The following is a 6,000-nucleotide window of genomic DNA, read 5'->3' as shown; positions in this document are numbered from 1 at the left end:
AGTAGCTGCAACAATCCCCTGACACTTACTAAAAAAAAATTCTGTCTCAGAGAGACAATTATTATTATTTAACCTCATTTTGTGTGCATTCTGACATGGGATATATTCTGTTACTTTTCCTGATTATAATGCTAGTGCTTCTGTCCTGTTTTCTAGCATTCCTTTCACACTGCAGTACCTGTTGCATTATGGAACGGTGGCTTTTTTTTACTGATATACTGGCATGTTGCATTAAAGTTCATTCACACAGTGTGGCACAATGAATGTCGTTCCCTCATGAGTCAACCATAAAAACAGCAGGAAACAACTGTATGCCAGTATCCCACCCCAAATTTCATCACTTTACTCCCACGATTTTCTGGTTTAATGGTGTTGCAAGCAGATTATTTCTGGAACCAATTAACATGGAAATGAGCACTAAACTTTCACTGTATTCCACTAGGTTTCCAGAAGTGACATTTACGTTGTGTGAAAGCTCAAATATACTGAAATACGGAAATTGGGGGAATGCTGGGGAAACAGAACAAAACAAAACCCTGTGTGAATGCAACCTCATTGGAGCCACTATCATTTCTAAAAAGAGAAGCCTTGGGGCCATATACCTGGAAAGTGCTTTTTTGAAATCCTGTATGTGGGTTCACTTAGTCTTGATGGAAATACACTCTGTACACATTCAGAGTTACTTCTTCTGCCGTAGTACCTCATATTCTTCCAGACTCTGCTGAAAACAGGTCATAGGGCTAAACTCTGGCAACCCTGCCACAAAAACCCTAAGGACAGCAAAGTGTCTTGACTTCACCCTCAGATCCAGTTATCAGTGTTTCTTATTGATCCTTTTTTCATTCAGTAACATAAATTGACCACCATTGCCTTAAGCTGACATATTTTTCTCTGCTGTATCATTGAGAACTTAAGCCACGGGTCTTTTGACACCTAGACGAGTTCCTTCTCAAGACATTTTGCTGCCTTGAGTGGGTCCATCACAAAGTCCACCAAGGGCACCCCAGAATCGCCAAAAGTGCTACAGAAAGTCTTTGGGCTCATCTCCCGACTTGCATTCTGCATTGCGCACACCCCTCAAAATATTTCTTTCTTAAATGACCGCTGTTCTCAGGCTGGCCTTATGTGTATCAATCCGCTTCATTAAAGTTTTCCAAGGTGTTGCACTCCTGGGAATGCATTTTTAACATTCCTAAGGTTGGGAAGTGCTACAGAAATCCCCTGGGGTGGTGGTGGTAAATCAACTCATGATGACCTCATCACATAACTCCCAGGTAAAATTGCCATAAGAACAGACCCTCTAATTTGCAGAGTGCCTTCCCACTGTGTTCACAACTTCTCATTCACCATGGTCTCCAGTTTACACATGGGAGGATGGTGAAAGACCTAAGAACACACAATGAGTTTGTTGCAAAGGTATGATGGCTTGAACCAGTTCACAGTCTAATTATAGCTGTCCGCCCACATTGTGTCTCTTAATAGCAGCCATTGTTTCTTCCAATTAACACAAGGCCTAGTAAGATACAATATCCTCCATTTGAAATGTATGGGTTTTTTTAGTTGTTTTTTTAAAAGAGAGGATATTCTGAGTCAGACCCTGTAAAATCTTGCTCTGTAAATGTAGAAATCGTGACTACTGGGGGGAAACCCAAGCATCTGGAAGAAACAGCAAATTTATGTGGGTGCCTTTTAAAGCAGCTATATATATCTCTGGGCCCTTCACTATTTTTGGTATTATGATTTCAGCTGCAATCTTGAGGGCTAGAAATGTACCTTTACATACATCTGTATATCATCTATATCTATTCAGGATTTTGGTTAAGTCTTCTGATTGCACGAAAGGGTCTGTTGCTCACTACCTATTGCATGATCACATGGCATTGCGTGCATCCCTGAGCACTTTGGATGGAAGACTATGTATACAACAAGCTTCCCTTGTGTTTTGCCTGATGCCTCTTCCCCTCCCAACGCTTTGTGTTCCCCTTCCTACCCTTAGCTTTATTCTGCTGCCATCCATGGGGATCATAACTTAAGCTTCTTATGGAAGATTTCTTGTTTATTTCAGTGTTCCACCTGCACATTTACCCACACGTTTAGTTGCATGCTACAATATCAAGCTGTCTCACGGCATGGAAATATTTTTATAATCCCTGACAGCCATGATAAACATGCCTCCTTGGGAATAAACAAACAAAACACACACCTTGCTATCGACAGCAGTTTATGGCAGCCAGACCATCGTCACTCACGTGCAGGGAACATCTTCTAGGCTATTCTTTATTAGTGAGGTGAAACACTGTTGGTGTAGGTGAGGCTGACATAAGATTTCACCTAATTCCTGTGGTTTGATGCAGTGAGTGATTACTGGGGGAGCTGTGCGCATGTTGCCAATCTGTCTCTTTCAAAGGAAAATTTATTCAGATGTGTTGCCTACGGTCAGTCAGATTTTGAAGGAAGAAATCCGCTAAATATTTCTTAAGGATTTGTGCTCTTTGTCCTGGTGCATTTTGATTGGGTGGGGGAGAGTGTGGATTGGCGATTATTTCAGAAATGAAAAATACGGGGACTCAGTGCTACTCTGACATTAAATGCAATTAAATGACATTAAATGCAATGAGCAGAAGGAATATTCTGAAAGCCCCTGACTTCCAGAGATTATGATGCTTTTGAAAATCCTGAATGGAATGCAAATGTACTTATAGATGAATGTCGCATTGAGCACAAACCCTGGAGTATCAGTCCTGAAGCTGACTAGACCACAGTGGGGACAGATAAAGGAGGGAGACCTCTCTTTTTTTGGGGGGGGGTGTCTATATATTAGTGGCTTATAATTGTTATTATGATTTTCTATAATGTACACATTTTAACAGGAGACAAAGAAAGATCCACCACTTTTAAATGATATAAATATGTTCTGTAAATGGCACCAGGTATGTGTACGTTGGCTATGAAAGCCCACTCCTTTAAATGGGCAAACGTCTTCAAATGTGCCATTCTCCCCCAACCCTCCTCCCACCACTGATTGCAGAGGAATTAGGGCAGGCATATGCAAACTCTGGCCCTCCAGATGTTTGGGACTACAATTCTCATCATCCCTGACCACTGGTCCTGTTAGCTCGGGATGATGGGAATTGTAGTCCCAAACATCTGGAGGGCCGGAGGTTGCCTATGCCTGAATTAGGATATTATCTGGCCCCTCCTCCATTTCCCATGTGGTGGTGGTGTTTAAATTTATATACTGCCCTATACCTGCAGGTCTCAGGGCAGTTACAACATTAAAATCACAATATAAAAACACAAAATACATAATAAAAATCAATTCAAAAACAACCCAGTACCCCCCAACCCCAAAACACCATTTTAAAAGTAATTCTCCCAAGATTCTACCAGAACATAGCCATAGCAGGCCTCAGGTCCGTGACTCTTAAGGTAGACACTTACATAGCAAACTTCTTGGAGAACAGGTTATAAACTGGCAGAGAGGAACAAGAGCATATTTCTCTTGCAAATGTTTATGCCTGGTGATCAGAAGTATGGTAAGCTCTATTGTGTTCAGTGCGGCTTGCTCCCAGTTAAGTGTGCAAATGATTACAGCCTTAGAGGTATTTCTAAAGATGCAGAATTGTTTCTGGAGCTCTTGGGATCACTTTACACATTAAGTGGTGATTCAGCTGATGATCTGTGGCTTCCCACCGTTTCCTGGTAGGTGTTCATGTGTAATATACATGGTCCTATTCATCCATTATATGTTATGTGTACATGTAAAATAATTTATAGATGTATCTGTATAAATTTAGTTAGATAAGCAAACAAATATTGTATCTCTTCCAATTGATATTTTAGCTCGGGGGCGCCAACACTTTAGAACTCCTTGCCTGTTGATAACAAGGAAGTGCCTTTGCTGTACCTTGGAAGTCGAACGGAATCCGTTCTGGAAGTCCGTTCGATTTCCAAAACGTTCGAAAACCAAATCGTGGCTTCTGAAGCTGCGAAAGCCCCATTGGAAAGTTCGCAAACTGGAACAATCACTTCTGGGTTTGCGACGTTCAGGAGCTGAAATGTCCGAGTTCCAGGGTGTTCGGGATCCAAGGTACGCATTTTAGTCTGTTTTTAGCTTTTTGGTTTGATTTTAATTACGTTTTGATTTTTTTTAAAAATACCTGTTTTTAGCATTGTCTTTTAGAGGTTCTCTTTACAAAAAGGCAATATATACTTTTTGTTAAATAGATAAAATTAAAAACAAACACCATGGGTGAAGTGGCCCTTGCAATAATGCCATTATCCTTATTTTAAAAAATGAATAAATTCTTGCCTTGAAACTTGGAGTAACCTGGGGAGTTCAGATGAAAAACAGCTTTTCCATTAAGACTTTGCCCTAGAAGACTTCATCTCAAGTTTTACTTCAGCTGTGGACTCTCTGAAAGACCCTGGGCAAATCACGATCTTTGAATCAATTCCTTACCTTGAAAGTGGGAATAAGAATTTCCATTTATTTCGGGGTGGTGGGGGTTATTGTGAAAGGAAATGACACACACAGAATACACATATTACAGCTGTAAGAGCAATTACAAGTCCTTTATAATAAAAATGAGAAGATTTGATATTTCTCAAACTGTCACACTGAGCAAGTTGTGCAAGCTCTCTCTTTTCTCCTTCTGTTGGATGGGGCAGGGGGTTAGCCTGGGATTTGTCCCAGTAGATTTAATACCTGATTCCCCAAGAGGCTATGGGATCAGCAATCCAAGGCATGCATTTCAGGGTTCCTTGAAGTGTCACAGAGGATGCTGGGGATCAAATTTCAGAATGATCATATGATCCCAAAGTTGCATCCCAGCATCATCTGTGACACTGCATGACTTCCTGAAGTGTACTTCTCAGATTGCACATTACTCCCCATCAGCACCCTTAAAAATATTGCTTCCCTGAAGTACTGTTTGTGAAATCAGGCCAGCTTAGGGGAATTAATAATACATCTTTTCGTAAGGATGACAGGTTTAAATTCCTGGTGTAATGGAACGGTTGTGTACATTGTGACTCTCTCCCTGGAAGAGAACTTTGTTTTTCCTCCGCCTCTCTTTCTTGCTGTTGAGATCCTTATCTTTGTTTCTGCCTTTTGTGTGTTTCCCTTCCTCGTTTCCCTCCCTCCCTTCTGTTCATGTCATTTTCCATTTTCTCTCTTTGCATGTCTCCATTCTTCTGTGTGTGACAGTTTTCTCATCTGTCCTCCCTCTGGCATCCCTTTTTACTCCCTCTCCCCACACTGCAAGGTTGCCATCATTTCCATCTTTTCCCTTCTGCTACTTTTCCTTTTCTTCTTTCTTTTTCGTGCTTGTTATGCCCCACCCCTTCCACCCCTTCTCTTCTTGTACCAAATAGAAGATGTCAAAACAATCTAGCTCTGCAAGCAACCTGCTTAAGCTGGTCCAAGGCCAAGAGTGACGGTGTACCTTGGAGAATCAGTAGTCTCAGACCACCAGAATTTCTCCCACATTGGAGGAAATAGTAGCAGTACAAGAGCATCCCTGTGAAATGTGCCCAGTGCAATGTTTTCGCCATTGTACAAAGCATGCTTGAAGCTCAGGCTGATTATGATTGCTACGCTCCCTCTTCTTCGTGCTTGCTTTGTGTTTAATATAACTGAAGAAAAAGCTGATAATTGCTTGAGTTTCAGAAGATGCTCCGTGTACAAAGCTGCCTTATACCATTGCTATCAGACATGAATCAAGACTCAGAGAGGAAGAAAGAGGGAGTTGGTTTGTTCCAGCCTGAGCACTGACTTGTGTTCAAGGAAGGGCAGTTTGAAATATATACACGACAGCAGTGGTTGCCTCAATCAAGTTTGAACTCAGAGAAGTAACTGCAGTCTTCGCGATTCTTGCCAGTGCAAGCTTGATTCTTGAAAGATCACCAGAGCTTGATTTTTCGACAGAACCATAACGATTCATTTCTCCAGAAAGAATTGGGATATGTCTTCAGAGGTCCTTCTCCTAATTCTTGCTT

Source organism: Zootoca vivipara, chromosome 4 (genome assembly GCF_963506605.1).
Source record: "Zootoca vivipara chromosome 4, rZooViv1.1, whole genome shotgun sequence".
Classification (NCBI taxonomy): Eukaryota; Metazoa; Chordata; class Lepidosauria; order Squamata; family Lacertidae; genus Zootoca; species Zootoca vivipara.
The sequence above is the reverse complement of the archived record's forward strand: the minus strand, read 5'-3'. Positions refer to the sequence as shown.